The sequence below is a fragment of the Physeter macrocephalus genome, chromosome 20, assembly GCF_002837175.3.
Source record: "Physeter macrocephalus isolate SW-GA chromosome 20, ASM283717v5, whole genome shotgun sequence".
Taxonomy (NCBI): Eukaryota; Metazoa; Chordata; class Mammalia; order Artiodactyla; family Physeteridae; genus Physeter; species Physeter macrocephalus.
In genome coordinates this window covers 25,787,890-25,810,751 of record NC_041233.1, presented here as the reverse complement: position 1 = coordinate 25,810,751, position 22,862 = coordinate 25,787,890, and the positions used below count along the sequence as shown (strand labels likewise).

The window sequence follows — 22,862 nt, the reverse complement described above, 5'->3', positions numbered from 1 at the left end:
ATATGACCCAGCAATCCCACTACTGGGCATATACCCTGAGAAAACCATAATTCAAGAAGAGTCATGTACCACAATGTTCACTGCAGCTCTATTTACAACAGCCAGGACATGGAAGCAACCTAAGTGTCCATCAACAGATGAATGGATAAAGAAGTTGTGGCACATATGTACAATGGAATATTACTCAGCCATAAAAAGAAACGAAATTGAGTTACTTATAGTGCGGTGGATGGACCTAGAGTCTGTCATACGGAGTGAAGTAAGTCAGAAAGAGAAAAACAAATACAGTATGCTAACACATAAATATGGAATCTTTAAAACAACAACAACAACAACAAAAACTGGTTCTGAAGAACCCAGGGGCAGCACAGGAATAAAGACGCAGATGTAGAGAAGGGACTTGAGGACATAGGGAGGGGGAAGTGTAAGCTGGGACGAAGTGAGAGAGTGGCATGGACATATATACACTACCAAATGTAAAACAGATACCTAGTGGGAAGCAGCCGCATAGCACAGGGAGATCAGCTCGGTGCTTTGTGAACACCTAGAGGGGTGGGATAGGGAGGGTGGGAGGGAGACGCAACAGGGAGGAGATATGGGTATATATGCATATGTATAGCTGATTCACTTTGTTTTAAAGCAGAAACTAACACACCATTGTAAAGCAATTATACTCAAATAAAGATGTTAAAAAAAAAAAGTCATTCTTTATCCACAAAGTCATAAAGACAGTCTTCAATGTTACCTTCTAGAAGCTCTGCTGTTTTAACTTAAATATTTAGATCGACAATCCACTTGAAATTGTTTTCTGTGTTTGTTGTAGAAACAGCAATTCAGTTTCATTTTTTATGAAAAAATAATTATCCCAGCAACAGTTACTGAATATCAACCATTTCCTCACCAAGCTGCAATGCCAGCTCTTTCATAAATCAAGTTACTATGTATGAGGGGGTCTATCTCTGTCCTCTCTATCCTATTCCAATGTTCTGCCTCTGTGCCAATACCCAATAGTTTGGGTATATGGTAGGCTATGTCACACCTCCTCTCACTGTCTTTCTTCAGGAGTATCTTTATTTTTTTGGCTTTTGCTATTCCATAAAACTTATGGTAAAGTTCCCCCAAACATTTGAATTTTGATGGTAATGGCACTGACTCTATGGCTCACTGTAGGAAGAATTGACCTTTTTAATGACATTAAAATTTTCAGTTTATGAATGGTATAAGACTGAGGATTTTGATATTAGACTTAAAATTTTAATGGCCAAAAATAAGAGTACTTCCATAATAGCTGAAAGTGATTAAAAAACTATGGCAAATTTCCCCTAGATATCATCAAGGCTTAACAGAAAAGAAATCTAACATAAAGTGCTTGAGGAGAGTGGTAAGAATACAAGTTAGAAACATAAAACAGTAGAACAGAAAAATAGTTAAAAATGTATTTCGAGATAACAGCATTCCCCTTACACTAAACTTCTATTCATATTCTCTCAATAAGCCACAGTAACAACAAGCAATGCAAATAAAATACATGACCATGTCTTCAGTATTACCAGGGCACAGAATAAATAGTAATAGTAGAACTTAACTTTACTGGTGTACCTGTAAAGTAGTTGAAAAATTGCTAAATTGTACCTTTGATAAACAAATTAATCAATGAAAGTACAGTGTATATATGCACAGTTCTTTATGTCTTTAACCTTATAGTATCTAAAAAAAGTACTGTTTGCTGCCTTATTTAAGTTAGCTCCTTTCTTCCCCAGTAAAGGTACAGTAATTAAAAAAAAAATCCTTTGGTGAACCAGCAAAAACATCAAGCTACCTAGAGAACTGGAATATGGGACAGAATCAGTTTGATCTCATTAATTCAACAAATGTTTATTAGATAGAAACTAAGTAGTGAACACTAACAGAGGTTCCTGGAATTCAGCAGCGAACAAAACATACCAAATCCCTTTATTATTGATGTTTTCATTCTATTGAATGGAGACAGACAACAAACAAATAAACCAAGAAATACATAACACCAGACGGTAGAAAAATGAAACTGGGTAAAGGAAAAGAGTTACCCATGAAGAGAGAAGAAATATATGTGAGTGTGCAGACTCTTCAAAGCATCATCTAAAGCTGCAAGATAATGAAGCAATGGCCATCCCCTCCTCAAGGAAAGAAACTCCTTAGTTAAAGAATTTTTTTCTGATTAAATTACCAGGTAAGTATAAATGAAATGACAAAAATCTCTGAACATAAAAGAACTAGGGGAATATAGTGTCTAGTGACTTTCTGAAGAAATCACTGAGAATAAACTTTAGCAAACTAAAGATGACCTGACTACTATTATGAAAAGCTTGGCAATGAATGTTGATTCTTTTTAACTGTTAAGAATAAGACCAAAAATTTTGGGTGGTTAAGTGGTTATGGTTATAGAGCAGAATGTAAATGTTATAAAACCTGCTGCAAGCATGCTCTATCTTCCTCTCAGTAATTGAGAGAATGGTGAGAAACAATGATATTAACTAAGATTTCCTCTTCTTTCAAAGTCAGGGGTCAAGGAGATTCGGAAAAGCTGATAAACCATGTAATTGTAGTTTAAGTATACTTAAAAATACAAAAGAGAAGGAAAAAAAACACTGTAAGAAAAGAGAATGTGGAATTTTTAAGAAGCAACAGTTAATATACAAAAAAATACTTAATTATTTTATATGAAGTTACAGATCACAAGGGAATCATTAGAATAAAAATATAAGCCTTAAAAGTTTATGGAAGGGCTTCCCTGGTGGCGCAGTGGTTGAGAGTCTGCCTGCCGATACAGGGGACGCGGGTTCGTGCCCCGGTCCAGGAAGATCCCACATGCCGCAGAGCAGCTGGGCCCGTGAGCCATGGCCACTGAGCCTGTGCTTCCGGAGCCTGTGCCCCGCAACGGGGGGGGCCCCAACGGCGAGAGGCCCGCGTACCGCAAAAAAAAAAAAAAAAAAAATTATGGAAAACACACACAAACAAACCAAACCAGGGTGGAAGTAGGGGGTTAGGGAGAAGGAAAAGAGACCATATGAAAGGTAAAAACAAAAAAAACCTCATAAACAGAAAGCATAATATAAAATTACAGAACTCATCCCCAAAATATCTGCTTTAACTATATATTTTACATAATAAACATGACTGATTCACACAACAAGAGTGAATCTTAAATGCATTTTGCTAAGTGAAGAAGCCTAATCCAACAGGCTATATATTTTATGATTCCATTTAAGTGACATTCTAGAAAATACCAAACTATAGAGAAAGAAAAACAGATTAATGCTTTCCAGGAGTTGAATGGGGGAAGGGATTATTTATAAAGCAGCCATACTTTTGAATTTTTAGGGTGATAGATTTGTTCTGTCTCTATTCTGAACAGAAGAGAAAACCCACAAACAAACTTATGTATATGGTCAAATGATTTTTGACAAAGGTGCCAAGTCTACAAAACAGGGAAAGGATGGTCTCTTCAATAAATGGCAATGGGAAAACGGGATAGACACATGCAAAAGAACAAAGTTGGACTTTTACCTTAAATCATATGTAAAGTAACTCAAAATGGACTGAAGACCTAAATATAAGACCTGAAAGTACAAAACTACTATGGGAAAACGGAAAGCTTCATGACATTGAATTTGGTAATGATTTCTTGCATATGACACAAAAAGCACAGACAACAAAAGCAAAAATAGACAAATGGGACTACATCAAACTTCAAATCTTATATCTAATAAGGGATTATTATCCAGAATATATAATGAACTCCTACAACTCAACAAACAAAAAACAATCCAATTGTAAAATGAGCAAAAGACTTGAATAGACATTTCTCCAAAGATATTCAAGTGGCCAATAAGCACCTGAAAAGATGCTCAACATTGCTAATCATCAGGAAAATCCAAGTCAAAATCATAATGAAGTATCACCTCACATCTGTTAGAATAACTACTATGAAAAAAGAAGAAAAGAAATAGCAAGTGTCGATGAGGATTTGGAGAAATTGGAACACTTGTATGCTGTTGGTGGGAATGTGAAATGGTAGCCACTATGAAAAAACAGTATGAAGGCTACTCAAAGAAATAAAAATAGAATTACCAAATGATCCATCAATCCAATTTCTGATTATATATCCAAAGGAACTAAAATCAAGATCTTGAAGATATATTTGCACACGAGTGTCAATGAAGCATTATTCAGAATAGCCAAGAGGTGGAACCAATCTAAATGTCCATCAAGAGATAAATGGATAAAATGTGGTATAAAAATGTGATATATAGGTACAGTGGAATATTATTCAGCCTTAAAAAAGAATGAAGTCTTGTCATATGCTACAGCATGGGGAAACCTTAAGGACATTATGCTAAGTGAAATAAGTCAGTGACAAAAAAATAAAATACAGATGATTCCACTCATACCAGGTATCTGAAACAGTCAAACTCTTAGAAACAGAAAGTAGAATGGTAGGTAGTTGCCAGGGGCTGGGGGAAGAAGAGAAGTTGTTGTTTAATGGATATAGAGTTTTAGTCTTGAAAGATGAAAAAGTTCTAGAGATCTGTTTCACAACAATGTGCTTATAGTTAACACTACAGCACTGTACATGAAAATATGGATAAGAAGATAAATTTTATGTTAGGTGTTTTTGAATACACACACACAAAAAACAAGATGATAAATACACACACCTTATTTGGATTATGATTTGAACAAAACAATTGTAGAATGAAAATTATTTTTACTGAGATGATATGAAAATTTTAATATGGACCAGATATTTGAATACACTAGGGGTTACTGTTCATGTTGATAACCTATGAAAGTGGGTAATGGGAATACAGGAGTTCATTATGCTATTTTATTTTTGTGATTTCAATTTTTCCATAATAAAATGTTCAAATAATTACAGATTTCTAGAGCTGAAAGAAACTTTAAAGATAACCCTATTCACCTTTCAATTTTATGAGAAATGTAGTCCTAGAAAGTTTATTAAACTTGCATATAATATAAATTAGTGACAAAACTATGATGAATACTTAAATACTACTTAATACTACAATACTTAAAATTGTTCCATTAACAATTATCACGAAAAACTGAAATGACCGTATGTCATACTTTTTGAAAGGATCCCTAAACATGACTTGTGAAAGTTTGGAGAACATAAGTTTATTAAAACTGTAAAAGTAAAGGACCTTTGGTTCATTTTTCTTTGAGTTCCTCACCTCAATAACAGTCCGAAGACGTCCCTAATGGGTGGCTTCATAAATAAGAATGGCAATAAGTCAGTTAAGGCACAGCCTTTGTCTTGAGAATGTGAGAGGAGGCTCTTTTTAAGAGGCATAAGTGTACATCTACCTGCTTTCCTGAGGACCTTTTAATCCCACTAGCTACAACACCACCCTCTCCCTCTCCCCAATCAGAATCACTGAGCACTTGGGACCCTTGAATAGAAACAGTACTGAAGGGAAAAGGGAACTTGAGAAGAGAAGCATAGTTCTGCTTTAACAGCATAATAAAATACAAAAAGTTAAAAGGAGGAAATTGCCTGTATAGTGCAGTGAGAACTAATGAGGAAATGTGGTATAAAGGAAAAAAGATAGGGTACCTGGGTTTAAGAACCAGCTGTCAGTGTCATGAGATGTGACCTCTATCTAGCTGCAAAAAGAAGATACCTTATTTAATAGAGATCAGTTGAGACTGCAAACTCAACTATCACACAAAAATAACTTTTTATATAAATTGTGATTCCAGGGTACTACAAGATCAGCTGATGTTTTAAAAAAAAACGAATAATGAAAATTAATACTGTCCTTATAAAGCTGTTTACCATGAAAACTGCAAATAGAGAAAAACATAAAATAGAAAGTGAAAAGCTGTCCATAATCCCACTTCCTAGAGATAAAAATGAATAGTTTTACTAGTAATTCTCAACTACTGTAAGAAAAAAGATTTAATATATTATTCTACAATTTTTTACTGTAATGTAGCACTGAATGTAATATGTCAAAAAATTTTATTTTATTCTTTTGGAGTCTAAGTATCAATGACTGGCAATCTGCACTGTGGAATCAAAGACACAAGGAAAGCCCTGGAGATACAAATAATCTGTAATTTTAGGTTAATATTTGTTGTGGCTTTGTGTACCATCAGCTCAAGATAGAGGCGTCCAGACCGTAGTTCAATGTTTTTCACTGTACCAAGTCTGAAGTACAACAGTAACTCACATTTTCTTTCATACAGACTTACAACAGTGATATAGTGATAGAAGGTTATTCAAAAGGTAAAGGGACCAATAAAAACATCTATGAATTTTATTTTAATGCTAAAAGATGCCACTGTCCTTTCTTTGAGGTCATTTACCTTCACTGAAATAGTATAATAGATAAAATAATTTTTTTAAAAGGAGGATGGTAATTCTATTGCTGGATCAATAACCTGTACTAACAAAAGGGAAAACCTTGACTTCTATCTTATCCTTCTACATTTACCAAAAATATCTAACATCATTCATTTAAAAAATATACAAACACATTAACACAATCATATATATTCACTTATAGTCCTACTCCTCTTGGGATTTTAAATAACTAGTTTCTTCATCTACATTTGTTATATTGGACTGAGGATTTTATTTACTGCATATAAATACTACTAAATCACCAAATGTCTCATGTAACAGATATTAAATAAAGACATGACATTTCAGCTAATGAAGCAAAGCCATTTATCTTGAAATTTTCTTGCTACAGAAAGAGGAACCTTTAAACATGGCCTTAGGTTTGCAAAAATCAGCAACTTTAATCTATCCACTTTCTTTTGTCCTTTACACTCAACCTCAGAAAAATGTTCAGCAACATAAATTCGATCTCAAAAGGCTGCTGCAGATCTCATTTTCTGCTGTTTTTCCATTAGGTATTTATGGGACTTGCTAGTGTTACAAGGGACTAGTAAAACGCCAAAGTAATCCTGCAGTTCCTACGTATGAATTCAGCTTTTCCCTTAGAGATGATAACTTTTTTTCCCCTTGCCCAGGCCTTTTCAGAATCAAATATAAAACTAAGACTATAGGTGTAATGTGCTTTTTTAAGAGGTAGGATGGGTAAGTTAGGACAGGACAGGGGGAAAGAACATTAACCAGGTTTAGCAGTTCAACTATTGAAACAAAATAATTTTTTAAGCCATTAAGGTAACTTGTTACACATTTGTACTAATTGAAATCACAGCATGATTACACAAGATAGAAAATGAATCCAACGAATTCTGAAGTTTGAAGACCTCAGCTGTGTGCATGCCTTCTCTTAACTGCACAGGAAACCAGCTGCTTCCATTTATGAACTGTATTGAACACATGTGCTCCAGTATACCCATGACATAATGTGTAACACTATACTTTCAAACAAGTTTGCCAAGAAGGGGGAGGGTGTACAAATATGTTAGTAAGACAAAAGACATTATATATAGTTGTTTTTTTTTAATGTTAGTAAGGAAAAAAAAGAACTTCAAGCTGTGTTTCTACTAATGTGCCTCAAATTCCATTATAAAATAGAAATAATAGAATCAATGAACTTAAAAAGACCAGTTTCCTCATCATAAACATAGAAGTTTATCAAAGTCTAATAAGTCTAAACCAAGTCTGAGACAAAAAGAAATATTAAATGACTTATCACTCATTCACTGTGGACAAGGGACTGTATCAGCCATAGGACACTGGGCTATGAGACTAAAACTTTCCATAGTTTATATAAAACTGGACCAAATTTTCCCCATTTCCCCCATCTCAGTTAATGGATGTTCCAACTTTTACTTCTTTCTCTCATACCTTACTTCCAATCCAACAGCAAATTCTATTACGTCTACCTGCAAACTATTTTCAGAACCGGATCACTTCTCACCACTTCCACTGCCAATATCCAAGTTCAAGCTACCTATCTCTTCCCTGCATTACTGCCATGCCCTTCAAATTTATCTCCTGTCTTCTATCTTTGCTCCATTCAGTTTCTTGTCCATAGAGCAGCCAGAATAACCCTACACTAAAATATAAGTCAGGTTATGTTGCTCCTCCACACAAAACCCTCTAAAAACTTTTTATTTCATTGAGAGTAAAAAAAAATAAAGTTTTTACTATGGTGTGTAAAGTCATATTCAATATGCCTCTCAACTCTTTCCCTCTATAACTACATCTCGTACTACTTTGCCCATTTCTTACTCCACTCAAGCCAGATTTGCCTTCTTGTTGTTCCTGAAATATGCTATGCTCCCCCCACACAGTCTTCTTAAAACAATAAATTTATTTATTTTTGGCTGCGCTGGGTCTTCGTTGCTGTGCGTGGGCTTTCTCTAGTTTTGGCGAGCGGGGCCTACTGTTCGTTGCAGTACACAGGTTTCTCATTGTGGTGGCTTCTGTTGTTCTGGAGCACAGGCTCTAGGCACGTGGGCTTCAGTACTTGTGGCTCGCCAGCTCTAGAGCGCAGGCTCAGTAGTTGTGGCGCACAGGCATAGTTGCTCTGCAGCATGTGGGATCTTCTCAGACCAGGGCTCTAACCCATGTCTCCTGCATTGGCAGGTGGATTCTTTTTTTTGTAACATCTTTATTGGAGTATAATTGCTTTACAATGGTGTGTTAGTTTCTGCTTTACAACAAAGTGAATCAGTTATACATATACGTATGTTCCCATATCTCTTCCCTCATGCGTCTCCCTCCCTCCCACCTTCCCTATCCCACCCCTCTAGGTGGTCACAAACCACCTAGCTGATCTCCCTGTGCTATGCGGCTGCTTCCCACTAGCTATCCACCCTACATTTGGTAGTGTATATATGTCCATGCCACTCTCTCTCTTCACTACGAATAACTCAGTTTCATTTCTTTTTATGGCTGAGTAATATTCCATTGTATATATGTGGCATTCTTAACCACTGCACCACCAGGGAAGGCCCAAAGAGTCTTTATACTTGATATCTATTCCCTGTGTCTTGATTGTTTTCCTCCCTAAGATGTGCATGACTGGCTCATTTAACTTCTTCAATTTTTATTTAAATGTTACCTTCTTGAATGAGACTTTCTCTAATGGGGCTATTTGAAAGTACAATCCCTCTCTCCAAACCCCAGGACTCCTTTGCACTCCTTTTCCATTTTATTTTCCTCCACAGTTCTTATTATCATCTAATACATTATATATTTTGGTTGAAGTCTTTATACACTAAAACGTAAGCTCCTTGGGGGGCAGCGATTTTTATTTGTTTTGGTCACTACTATATTTTTAGCACCTATAAAAAGTTCCAGGTACATAGTAAGCCTGTAATAGGAATGAATTAAACATATAAAACAATGTTTAAATTTAAGTACATTTCTAAAGGTAAGGTATCTTTTGAACTTATTTCATGTACCTCCTGAATAAAAATGATTAAAAGTTCATGAAATATTCTCTCAAAGTATGATGGAAACAAATATAAAGTAAAACTCTAAAATAATATTATTCCATGAACTGTTTGTTTACAGATTCTTATTTACATAGAGTTAAGAAAACACTTAAATACTATTCTTAAAAAGATGAAAATTTTTAGAAACTAGAACACAAAGGACACAGGAAAAGGTGTCACATATAAAATATATCCTAGGTATATTCCTGAAAATTTTCTTATGGTCATGTTAGTACAAATGCCTTATATGTATAACTTTGGAAGCACACAAGGAACAAACGTATACAGGAATCTTTGGGTCTCTATAAGAATACACCGATTCAGAGTAATCATAAAAGTAATAGCACTTTCTGACTCAGTAAACACCGCTTTAATAAGTTTTGCTTATGATTTTTCTCTTATAATATATTTAGGATCTTATATGTTGGCAATTAACAATCTCAAAACACTTCCTTGAGTTTTATAAGTATTTTATTTACACTTTGCCTAATTCCTTGAGGATTAAGGTGTTTGAGAATAAGATAAGATCAAGACTAAAAGTTAGTGGTAAAGAAGAAAACAGAATAAACCTTTAATGTCATAAGCTACACAAGAGAGATTTGCTTTTAGTTTTCTAATAACCATGGGAAAAAGGAAAAATACATTGAAACAATTGAAAATGTACAAAGACTGGCAACTGTAAACAGTATAGAGGTTCTCTGTCTTAAAAATGAGAAGATAAAATAATCACATTAGGTAGAAATTTCTCAAGAATTTCTCAGAAATGTAGTTTTCCATGTTTACTGATGAAATCTGAGTCATTGCTTTCTTGGAATTCCAGAAGACAGTTTGAAACCATCACAAATCCTTAAATCTATGAATTATGGAGAAGTTAATTAAAAATTCTGTTTTTATCCTAAATTTTGTATGAGAGTCATCCTTCTTTAATGTGCATCTCTAAACTTAAAGCTAATCAGTTTTTAACCCTACCATAATCTACTCTTCTCACTGAAAGGTAATTTTTCAGAAAGAATCCAAATTCTCATAATTTCAGAAGGGCAACTGCTATTTGATAAGCTGTAGGGAACAACAAAATATGTCACACTAGATGCTAGATAGTTGACTAGACTCATTCACCACCTAAAATAATGGCAAAGGTGAGTCAAACTGTGAAAGCTAAATTTGTGAATGGCAAGAACTATCTTGTTCTTTCATTTTGAAGTGGATGACCCACTCAACCATGACTAAACTGTAAGATTTCTACCTGACAGCCAAAACAAAAATTACTTGGATTTTTGAAATTAGATATGAAACACACATTATTTAATAAATTACTTTCCGAAACTTCAGTAGTTAATTTTAGGAGAAAATGCATATTTTCTCCATATTTTTAAAAAACTTTTTTCCTATACTTTTTTCTCTGTAGATTGACCTACAGAATTTTAGAAAAGTTCTTCAAATGTTCTCTTTTTTTTTTTTTTGTGGTACGCGAGCCTCGCACTGTTGCGGCCTCTCCCATTGCGGAGCACAGGCTCCGGACGCACAGGCTCAGCGGCCATGGCTCATGGGCCCAGCCGCTCCGCGGCATGTGGGATCTTCCCAGACCGGGGCACGAACCCGTGTCCCCTGCATCGGCAGGAGGATTCTCAACCACTGCGCCACCAGGGAAGCCCTTCAAATGTACTCTTAAAGAGGTTTTATTTCTTCTGGGAGTGCCATGATAAGACTGTTTTCTTACTATGCTGTATAACTTCTCCTCATTTTTCCAAACTGTTAAAATTTTAGTTATGTTTCCTATAATACATGAATAATGTAGATAGACTTTATCTAATTTAAAAAATATATTAATAATACCATATTATAAAAAGCAATCTCCTAAATTTGCTGGTGCTTAGGACTTGGAGTTCTGGTATAAAGACAAAACAAACAAACAAAAAAGACATACAGCAAAGAGATTAGATTCTTCTCAAACCCTGTAAAGCATTTGTATAAGATTTAAAACAGATATATACTCTTAAAGTCAAGAACTTTCAAATGCAACAGTTAATCCACATAATAATTCAACAACCAAGATAGGTTCAAAGTTCTAACAGATACCATATGCAACCTGTAGTAAAACCCGAGTTAAGATATTTTCAAGCAACAGGATAATTTCATTTTCCATTTTAAGTACCCATTTATTTTTAGTTAACAGGCTACAATATAGCACAAGAAAATGCTGTAATTATTGTACAATAAAACTCTAGTACAGATAAGATATTTTACTATTAGTCAGAAAGCTAAGATTTGGGGAACAATATTGCAAAAACATTTTTTTACATTTACTACAGAAGATAATGTATAATGAATTTACCATTAATTGTAAAAAACTCATGAAGTCTAGTAACTGTTAAAATAAATCTAGCTAAGAAAGTAGATGAAACAGCAGGTTATATTTAGCCTAGAAAATGTATAAGTTCCAAATCACCTTCCATTATGTTGAATACTGCTATATGTAAAGCTCTATGTCATTCATAAAGGGGATATATGTTTGCAAGATGTTATGCTACTGCAATAGGAATTACCAAAAAAATTAATACTCAGATAGGGAAGGATCAGAGATATATTTAAAATTGTTCATATTTTAAATTGGAAGGAAACAATTAAATGAAGTGCAAATAGTACTGCCAGAATATTTTTCCTTTCCAAAATAAAGAATGAAAGTCTTTGTTCTGACAATCCTAACAATAGAGGGCTACATAAGCCATTCAGACTAGGAAGGTGAGAAAAGTTTTAAAATGAATCAATATACAGATAAAATCAGATGTTAGCTGAGTAAAACAAGAAGTATATTTATTGTTTTTTTGCTAGCAGTTTTTGAGACAAAGAAACAAGTGTCTGGCAGCTGAACCAAGAGAAGCTGGGAACTTAAATGGCATTATTAAAAGGAAATATCATTTTCTATTTCTGGTTTCTCAAGTTTAGAGTTGGTTTACTCTAAGGACTTATTCTAAGTATTCCTTACCTTAATCACAGAAGATGTTCTGTAAATTTAAAGACAGAAAACTGGCAACCCCCATCAGCAGTTTTTCAATATTACAGTAGCGTCTTTTATTAGAATCTCAGTACTCCTAATTCATTCATCTGCTTGACAGAACTTCCTGGCTAACAGTCCATTGTGATGACATAATTTCTGACAAAGGTATTCTCAATAAAATGGAGACCACCAGGACTAATCATTATAGTTTTACTTTAAATATTTTCTTAAGCTATTTGCAATTCATGGAATAAAAGGAACATTTCAAGCATCGACATACATACACTACCGAACGTAAAATAGTTGGCTGGTGGGAAGCAGCAGCATAGCACAGGGAGATGAGCTCGGTGCTCTGCGACCACCTAGAGGGGTGGGATAGGGAGGGTGGGAGGGAGGCTCAAGAGGGAGGAGATATGGGGATATATGTATGCATATGGCTGATTCACTTTGTTGTGCAACAGAAACTAATACAGTATTGTGAAGCAATTATACTTCAATAAAGATCAAAAAAACAAAACAAAACAAAAGGAACACTTCATTAGAACATCCACATCATATCATGTTACCCCGGAGGGACAACTTGACAGAGGAAAAGATAGGAACAAACAAAAACTTTGCAGATTTCATGTTTTCTAGGGACAATTTTGCTTATACTACAGTTGTTTGCACAGTGTCTAAATTGTACATGCCTATTTGATAAGGCAAATAGGATAATCTGGCACTGAGATGGAACCAATTACACTGAATATAAAATCATAACTGAAGTTTTAGGAAAAACTAAGCATCCTTGAATAGAAATCTCTTCATTATTTGAATTATACAAAAAAACTACTGGGGTTAATGAACATCTAAAAAACTACAACCTTTTTACATCCATGCAACTTTTTTGTAAAAAAATAACAACAATACTACACATGTGTGTGAGGTAAGAAATAAAAATCAAACCAACATGACTTCCCTGGTGGCACAGTGGTTAAGAATCTGCCTGCCAATGCAGGGGACATGGGTTCAAGCCCTGGAGACAGGGGTTATAGCCGTGGTCCAGGAAGATCCCACATGCCGCGGAGCAACTAAGCCCGTGTGCCACAACTACTGAGCCTGCGAGCCACAACTACTGAGCCCATGTGCCACAACTACTGAGCCCGCACGCCACAACTACTGAAGCCCGTGTGCCTAGAGTCTGTGCTCTGCAACAAGAGAAGCTGCCGCAATGAGAAGCCCGTGCACAGCCATGAAGACCCAATGCAGCCATAAATAAATAAATAAATAGATAAATAAATAGATAATAAATAAATATCAAACCAACAAATTAGATATACTAATAACTGAGATTTTACAACTGCAGAATAGCAGACTCATAAGCACAACAAATGAAATAAGCTCCCCACTCACAACAACCAAAATGAGTCTGTGTGTGTGTGTGTTATGTTAGTATCACACAGCTTATGTCAAAAGGACCTTTTGGTACACAGGTACCACAAGGCTTTTTTTGTTTGTTTGTTTTCCATTAAAAAAACCCCTGCTTTATCTGCGGTAAGCGTGGGAGAATAATGTTCAAAGAGCACTCAATAGCAGGTGTTCTTTCACAGTATGTTCCCCTTGGGGTAGAGGAACAGCTAGGTAGCCAGAGAAACAGCTTCCAAACCCAAATCTCTTTCTAATTTGAAATTTCAAAATAAAACAGGCTGTCTTCCATTTCTTAAAGTGAGAACAATTAACGGGAGAAATAGTCTTGGAGGGAAGCTAAAAACAAGAAGTGATCATGAGGTTGGGGATGGGGTGGGAACATATTTAGGTATTTTTTCTTTATTAAATCATTGTAAGAGAAGAAAGAACCAATAAAGCTTGGTATGGCAATTAAGCAAGGAGAAAAAAAATCTGCCTTATTTTCGCAGTGAAAATGTTTGACTCTTGACTATGGAGAGATTATTTTTTTGTACTAGTATTTTCCAAATAGCGTCCTGCTGAACTCTAGTGTCCCTTGATATGTAAAAAGATGTTCTGTGAAAAAAGGGTTTTGTTCCACAGTAAAGAAATCTGTTCAATTTTTGCCTATCTTTAAATTTTTCCAGCAATTTGGAAATGAAACTGTTTTCTCATGGAATATAATTTAGGAAAAACTGCTTTTCATCATATGTTAAGGTAGGGTATATACATGTATGTTTAAAGAAAAACATCTTTTAATCAAGTTTTGCTTTATCATTTCTTGATCTTTCTCATGTTAAATATTAACTAATCTGAAGAATTCTGTGGTTAGGGAAGAACCACCAGGTGGTCTGTGCGCTGGTCCCAAAGGTAGGGTAGATGAGTATTTCAGAAAGCAGTATGAAAAAGAAGTTGTCTGTTTTGGGAGCTGAGACAAATGGGAGCTAGTAGTACAGGTGTGGTAAATGGAACAGCCTACATCAATCTGGATCTACAGGACCTTACTAGAAAGTATGGCACAAAAAATTTCCAAAGTCATACCTTCAGAATATATCAGAGATATGTCATCAGTCTGATTTTGTGATGCTAGTTATAAAACTAAGCTTAAATAAATGGATTTTGTAATCTAAAAATAAAATAAAATAAAAAGCTTTGAGAAAAGACTAAAAAAAAAAATTTCTAAAGCCTAGCTGAATGATGATATACAGCTTTCCTCTGGAACAGGTCTCAGAGTACTCACTCCTGAATTATAGAAAACAGTAGAAACTTCAAACTGGGATGTGGTGGGAACATGAGGAATCTGAGGGATAAATCATAAGTTAAAAATTCTTGGTCATCATTTTAAAAAATCATGAGAATTCTGCATTAAAATGTTTTCATACAACATTTAAGAAATCATTTACTCCCAATTTTACATCCAAGAAGATGTGACAAACTCCTGATATTTTTCAAGCCAGTTTGAAAGGCAGGGGCTTAAGTTGATCAAGAGAATAGTTATTAAATAAACCAATCTGTTTGTTTTGCTAGGAAAATAATGATCTGGGCCAGTGTTTCAAATATCAGTCTATCATTCAACAAATATTTACTGGTTATGTGCTAACTACTATTTTAAGGGCCACAAAATATTGCCACCCTTCTCATCACAAAGGTTTCTTGTTCCTCAAAAACATCAAGCATGCTGTATTCTCTCTTCTATCTGCCTGGAACATTCAGGTACATACATGATTTTCACCTCAAAAAATTTTTGTCTCTGCCAAAAATCCTTTCCTTAAAGAGATCTTCTAAGAATACCATGTTTAAAAGAGAATATTCCCAATCCTGCCTGTCAAATGCTAGTCAATTTCCCTGATTTATTCTTTTATAAAGTACTTATTGCCACATGACTTCCATAAAGTACTACTACCACCTGAATATATATACTATATAATTGTTGTGCCCTACCCCCTTCCCCTGCCTCTCTAGAATGAAATATTCCTGGGAGCAAAAATTTCTGTTCCTGAAGTATATACATGGTACCTAGCATACAGTATGGCCTCATTTAATATCTGTTGTTGAAAGCGTGAATGTTGTTGGTAGGATAACAAGAGTATATTAAATGAAACTGACCAAGTCAGGAAGTGATGACTGAGACGAAATCTGATAGAACTGTAGAGTTAACTAGGTAATGGAAGGTGAGAACATGAGAGAGTTGTTTCAGCAGAGAAGAATAAAACCTGAAAGAAGTCCAGTGTGGGTGGAGCTCAGAGAACACTGTTTGAAGACAGGCAAGAGAGGCAGGTACAAATCAATCAAGGAAAGGCCTTGCTTGGAAGTCAAAAAGATTTTTAAATTAAATTCTCCCTTAAAGATTTGCTTAGAGGAAGAGGCAGATGATAGCTTTATGCATCTTAAAGGCAGGCCAGGGCTTCCCTGGTGGTGCAGTGGTTGAGAGTCCACCTGCCGATGCAGGCCACAACAGCGAGAGGCCCGCGCACCACAAAAAAAAAAAAAAAAAAGGCAGGCCATTGCAATGCAAGATAATGACAATCACTTCGGAAATATTCATTTAATTTAGATGAAGCAATGTTTTTGAAAAAGTTAAGTATTTCCTATGCTACATGAATGAAATTCACTTATGAATCACGAAATCAAACCTGAAGCTTCTGATCATATTGTTCAAATTAACAAATCACTTTACTTTTTGTATAAAAAAGATGTCAACTCTCTGAGGTGCTCCTGATCAGCCAAGGAATAGACAGATGCTATTTACTCACTATAACTCAACCATAAGTCCAAGAGTTAACTATATTTTCTAAATTGTGAGCTTCCTTTGTACACAGTTCGACTTCAATGAAGTATAATGAACTCTTTTTATTATACCAAATAAGCTACTTGTCAAATGTTATTTTTTTAATGTATAGATTTTCTTTTTATTGGGATTCAACTTATCTCTTTTGGTATACCCTTAATTTTGAAATAAACCTGCATAAAATTTTTTAAAAGACGTTTTATTTATTCATTTAGTTTTTTTGGCCGTGCTGCGTGGCATTCAGGGATCTTAGTTCCCCGACCAGGGACTGAACCCTGTGCCCCCTGCATTGGAAGCTCGGAGTCCTTACCACTGGACCACCTGGGAATTCCCCTAAACCTGTATAAAATTTAACATAGAGTCTGGCAAATAATAAAAATATCTTCAGCGCAAACATTTGCTGAGTATTTCTTGCGGGCCACACCATGTTTTAACAACCTACATATATTATCTCAATTTATCTGTATAAGATACGTATTATTTTGGAGATGAAGAACATGAGGTTCAGAAGTTAATTTGCCCAAGCTCACATAGCTAGTTAAGTAGTGATAGTTGGATTTATATCCTGATAGTTTAACTCCAAGGCATACCTTCTCAACCAATACAATGCATTCTTGCCTTAATATAGCAGGAAGTTCCTATTAAGTATTTGCTATTATTTTTATACATATTTTCAAATAAAAAGTGTAAAACATCAAGAATATTTCTATAAATTAAAACTTTTCCAAGTTACCTCAGATGCACTCTAGTTTTGGTTTCTTTATGATAATCAAGTATACTAATGAAACAAACTGAGTCAAGTACTGTAAATTTACAAACATCAAGAAAACAACTCTTAATATACAATTTTTTTAATGGGAAAAGAATAGAGAAATGGTAGCAATGATTCCCAATATGTACAATGAAGCCAAAAGATTTTAATTTAATCAGTGCTATAGCATTCCTAAAGACTTAGGTGGTCTTCAATATTTCTTACTTCTGATGTGGTAAAGAAAGGTCCATTCACTGCAAAAGTTAAGGAACCAAAAATATGGACATCTGCTAGCTCTAAGAAAATGTTAAGGTATTAATATAGCTCTAATTTAGAAAGCATACTGCCTCAAAAGCTTGAAATATATATATACACATGTGTTTTTTTAAAAGCACTTACTAAATAATTTTTAGACCCAATTCCTGTTATTGTTCTCCAGATTCATTATGGCTTCCATTATGAACATCCATAAGCTTAAAATGAACAAGTCTTATAAAACAAAACAAAAAATTTCATTAGCCCTTTAAAAACTGTGTTAATTAAAATATTAAATAACTGAATCACAAGTTTATAAGTTGTTACTTTTTATGAAATCAATCAATGAAAGGGTTGTTTCAAACCTTTTTTCTAGAGTTTTATAGGTTGGAAAGGGGAGAGAAATAAGAAGGAAAGGAAATAATCATAAAATGATGAAGTAATTTTTAAAAGCAAAATCACTGAAAGGCCACTAATAACTTCAAGTGAAATGCCATATAAAAGCTTTTAATTGCCTTAAATTTGTGAAAAACTACCCAGGAGATCAACAAATTCACATCAATGAACTGCATTATACTAATAAGAGACCCCTGGCCTCTAGCCAGAGAGAAAAAACAAAATGAACCATTCTCACATGGCTGCAAATTATCCAAAAGGAAGAGAAAGAGACAAAGTAACATGTTTGCATGGTGGGAAAAAGATCAAATATTGATCAGTCCAAGCTGAGGTAATTAGAACCATAGTCAAGGAGATGGGGTGCAGGTTCTTAGTCCTACAGAAATGCATCTTAAATGTTGAATGAATTAAGCTATTCACTTGTTGGACTTATGCTAAAAAAAATTTCAATGCAACATCTGGATGGTACCAGGTGTTTATACTTTAAAAATTTAATAACTTCTTGAACCTGTAAAAAATCATGTCATTTGTATGATTTTCAGAAAGATATATAAAATTTGCTTGATTTTTAGTTAAACATATCTGTTACCATGAAACTAATCACTTGTCCATATGATAAACCATGGTTTGCACAAAAGTAAAATAATTGCAAAATGAAGACAATTAAAAAATTAGTATATCTGATTAAGTATTTATATACATCTATGAAGTACAAAGCTTATGTAAGTTTTTCTAAATTTTATTATAGTAAAATGTAGACACTTATCACTCTCATTGCTGTAAACTTTACAGGTTATAGTAATGTAAAAAAAACTGGGAAAAATTCTTAAGTCTACAGCAAGAAGCAAACCAAATTTGTCCATTACTTGTTCAAAATGAATTTTTTCATCTAAGAGCTATTCTAATTATAACCACTAAGTGTATGTGGTAGTTAAAATTAAATGTCTATATAAAAAACTTGTGGCCAGTCATAAGATAAACTAGAATTAACATGAAAATGTTCAACCAGAATCAACTGGCCATGAAAGAGTGTTGCTGAAAACAACTGAAAAGAATTCTTATTATTACAGTTCTACAGCAAAATGAAGCTCTCATTTATAAATTTCCTGAAATATATCCAAAAGATTTTATTTCTATAACTATTTATAAATTCATGGTTTTATAGTGTTGAAATAAAAATAAAGGTTAAATGCCTAACCTCATTTCTTCCTACCACATTCAAGTGTGTTGATCAATTACAGACTGACTTCAAAAATTGTTTAAGAAACAGCAAATCATTAACAGCTAAAAAGAAGGCAGCACCACAAAGCTTTATACCATAAATTCAGTACGTTAAAAGCTGTCAGTAAGTTGAATGAATGCCGGGACTTCCCTGGTGGCACGGTGGTTAAGAATCCTCCTGCTAATGCAGGGGACACAGGTTCGAGCCCTGGTCTGGGAAGATCCCACATGACGCGGAGCAACTAAGCCCATGCGCCACAACTACTGAGGCCACATGCCACAACTAGTGAAGCCCACGCACGCCACAACTACTGAAGCCCACGTGCCTAGAGCCTGTGCTCCGCAATGAGAAGCCACCACAATGAGAGAAGCCTGCTCACTGCAACGAAGAGTAGCCCCCGCTCGCTGCAACTAGAGAAAGTCTGCGTGCATCAACGTAGACCCAATGCAGCCAAAAATAAATAAATAAATTTAAGAAAAAAGTAGAATGAATGCCTAGCTCCACATTTTAGCTAATGACATAATCCAAATGCAGATAAAATTATAGCTTAATCTGAAAATTTTAAATTCATTTATCTGAAATATATCTTTCATATTTTCTTGTCAACCAAGTCTATTTTCTTAGTTGAAAATTTACTAAAATAACTATTATTTGTTCAAGGTGAGGTGTATCTTTCTTTTAATTATGCATGATTATATACATAGCTTAATTTTTGTGCAACACATCATGTCTGAACTCTGAATAATTAATTATAGCTGGTCCCCCATTAACAAGCAAAACAGTCAAATGAGATGTTTAATCAATGGTTCCAATTAAGTACTTTCAAGTTCCTTTCCCCAAAATACCAAATAAACAAAAAAGCAAATAATCACTAAAATAATCATTATTTTTATATTAAGAGTTATTCTTTTAAAGAATACCATGTTCAGTTTTTTTTCTGTATTTTTTTTTTTTTTTTGTGGTACGCGGGCCTCTCACCGCTGTGGCCTCTCCCGTTGCGGAGCACAGGCTCCAGTCGCACAGGCTCAGTGGCCAGAGCTCACGGGCCCAGCCGCTCCGCGGCATGTGGGATCTTCCCGGACCGGGGCACGAACCCACGTCCCCTGCATCGGCAGGCGGACTCTCAACCACTGTGCCACCAGGGAAGCCCCTAGTTTTCTTTTTACTTTCACTCTTTCTGGCATTTTACTCCTTCATTTTAGGGTAGTTCTGTTCCATCATTTACTTCTTTGTAAAAAGCAAATGAATTACATCCATTTCTGTCAAATTCTTGATACCAGTGAAGCTCTGACAGATGGAATGAAATACTCAAACAGTCACTTTAGTAGTTTTGCTATATATTAGCCCTCCCACTCTCACCTTTTTTTCTGAATTGCTGAAAAAAGTGGATCAGGTCATCTGTTGAAAATGAATTGCAAATCTTGATGTCGCCTCAGAAAAACAGGTTTCACTTCTAAATTTTTAGTCATATTTCAAGGAACAGAAATCATAGTCATCTTTCATCATTAGCATTTTTCATTATATCTATAATCATGTGATAAAAGCTACCAGTACCTGCCAAGAAAGCGCAGTTAGCGAATTGTTCCACTGGAACACTGCTTTTATTGTCTCTTTGAGGAAAGGTGGAAAAGTAAATACACTGCTTTGCATTTTGTTACCTAGTTTGCAGACAACTTTACTGGCTAAAATAAACAATAAGCAATGTCTCTCTTTCTAGTAATAAAATCACTAAACAGCCATCAGAGTAAGATATTCTTTGCTCCCTCCTGCTCCCCACAAGGAAATCTACAATATCCAATTGATTAGATATTATATAATCAGGAAATTGAAAAGAAAATCATTAAATAAATGGAACGAATATTTATTTTCACAAGATCCCAGGAAAAAATTAATTTAACTACAAAAAAATAAGCAGTAGAGCCATAATTCTTAAAAATTTTAAAAGCACAAAAAAGGAAAAAAATGTCGTTGTTTTTCCTTTGATATTTTTGATACTTAGAAGTGGGAACACAGTGTGAAATAAGACAATTTCTGTGTACTAACAGATGACTGACCTACAAATGAAATAGGAAGGTAAAAAGATAGCACAGTTAATCAATCTTTAAACCATTTAGGGGAGTTTCCTGGTTGCCTAGTGGTTAGGATTCTGGGCTTTCACTGCCGTGGCCTGAGTCAGGGAACTGAGATTCCGCAAGCCACACTGTGCGGCCAAAATACAAAAACAAAACCAAACCAAACCAAAACAAAAAACCCCCTTTAAACCATTTATCTAATAAACCTTTAATCCAAACAAATATTTATACTCAGTAGAAGAAAACTAGAGCACCTTTTGGGACTCCCCTGGTGGTCCAGTGGTTAAGACTCCGCACTCCCAAAGCAGGCGGCCCGTGTTAAATCCCTGGTCAGGGAATTAGATCAGCAAGTCAGCAACTAAGAGCGCGCATGCGGCAACTAAAGAAACCCGCATGCCGCAACTAAGACTCGGTGCAGCCAAATAAATGAATATATAGTATAACTACTAAGTTAACAATCATCACAAACATAATAAGAGATGTTTGATAGAAATTATTACTGGAAGGGTAGAAGATGTGAAATGCTTTCAGTAAAGCAATAAAAAAACCCAAAAACCCAAAGCTTCCTCAATGAAAATCAATTAATGAGGAACATGAGGTGCTTTGAGACTAACCATATATACTTTTGGCTTATAAAATCAATGTAAAAGTTTGCTTAAAATCATTGTAATATTTAAAATAGAGAAAATATAGTTGATGAAACAGGAATAGTTGAAGACCTTTCTTCTACATTTCATTCACTGTACATATTTGGGAACCACTAGCATTAAGGGTTAAATACAAATGTACAATTATCTAACCTCTCACTAGTATTCTTCCAAATTACATTCTTATACCACATTCCTTCTTCAAAAGATGTTATGGTTCCCAACTGCTCATACTATAGAGTTTATACTTTTTCAACCATGGGATTTAAGGTCCTCCCAACTTTTATATTTCCTACCATCATCTACTTTTCTACCACCACCTCCTACCATTCTTCACCAGGCAACCTATCTTAGTATTTCACAATCTGTTCCACAGGAGAGGTTAATAAGCTGTCTTTGAAAAAAGGCTTGAGTGGCAAATAGATTTTAAGAGCAGCATATCATAGCTCCCTCTTGCAAATTCAAAATGAGTATTAGCATATTAAGGGGAGGGGGAATGTTGGAAGGATTTCTGAGAAAGTAACTTACACAATGGTCACACAATTAGTGGCAGACCACCCTCCCCCCGCCAATTTCAAGTAATTAGAATGAGTAAGGAGAAAAATTATCAGTCTTAAATCAGTATAAAAGAAAAGTTAAAGCCCTTTGAAGTACCTACCATCCATTTTATCGTTCACCTGGCAGAAACTATTCCAAAATTACTGGGTTTTGGCTAACCTACTGTTTACATGTAATAAAAAACATGTTTATGCTGTATGCTTCAATTAATTCAAAATCACTATTGAGATAACAAATCAAAACACCATATATACTCATTTATGCATTTATATTTAAACAGCTCTTTTTTTAAAAAGGTAGAAGTTTTAAAAATGATAGTTCAAT

The 22,862-nt window shown here is 34.8% G+C and overlaps 1 protein-coding gene across 13 annotated transcripts in view; it reads right to left on the bottom strand.

Moving 5' to 3' along the window:
• Positions 1-22,862, bottom strand: part of ADK (adenosine kinase) — a 494,936-nt gene that overhangs the window by 177,570 nt on the left and 294,504 nt on the right. The window lies entirely within an intron of this gene.